The sequence below is a fragment of the Penaeus monodon genome, chromosome 25 (assembly GCF_015228065.2).
Source record: "Penaeus monodon isolate SGIC_2016 chromosome 25, NSTDA_Pmon_1, whole genome shotgun sequence".
Taxonomy (NCBI): Eukaryota; Metazoa; Arthropoda; class Malacostraca; order Decapoda; family Penaeidae; genus Penaeus; species Penaeus monodon.
In genome coordinates, this window is record NC_051410.1 from 33227266 (window position 1) to 33227727 (window position 462).

Here is a 462-nt window from a genome sequence, read left to right on the forward strand (position 1 = left end):
ATCTTGGAAACTGGCACCTGGGCAATTGCTTTTCCTAAAATAATGATAATAACCTTGTTGATGATGATAATGCAGTTAACCCACTGCTGACAGGAGCTTCATTGGTCAAACTGGACCGTGCGCATATGCCACATGCAGTCACCCACTTAAGGGAAGAAGTGGAAGTATGGGAAACAAATGTTTTCCCCACCCTCTGCAATTTTGGCAGCATGTAATTGCCCTGTAAACATAGCTGAAAAGTGACTATAAACCTACTTTTGAGAGGCTCCTGAATCACTGTAGTAATAGCCAAACAAGCCAATAACTATTTATAGCACACAACTTCAAAATGGGCTTGATGCACATGACATAGGCATACATGCCATCAGTTGGCATGGGGTCAGTTTCTGTTATCCTTTTTTTTCTATTTCTTTTTTCTGTGGTCCTTGAAATATATTCCTATACTTTTCGCTTTTTTCTTGT

At 39.8% G+C, this 462-nt stretch overlaps 1 protein-coding gene across 1 annotated transcript in view; it reads left to right on the forward strand.

Annotated features, from left to right (window-relative positions):
* LOC119589154 (phosphatidylinositol 4-phosphate 5-kinase type-1 beta-like) overlaps window positions 1-462 on the forward strand; it is a gene marked incomplete in the record, with an annotated part of 149444 nt that overhangs the window by 116732 nt on the left and 32250 nt on the right.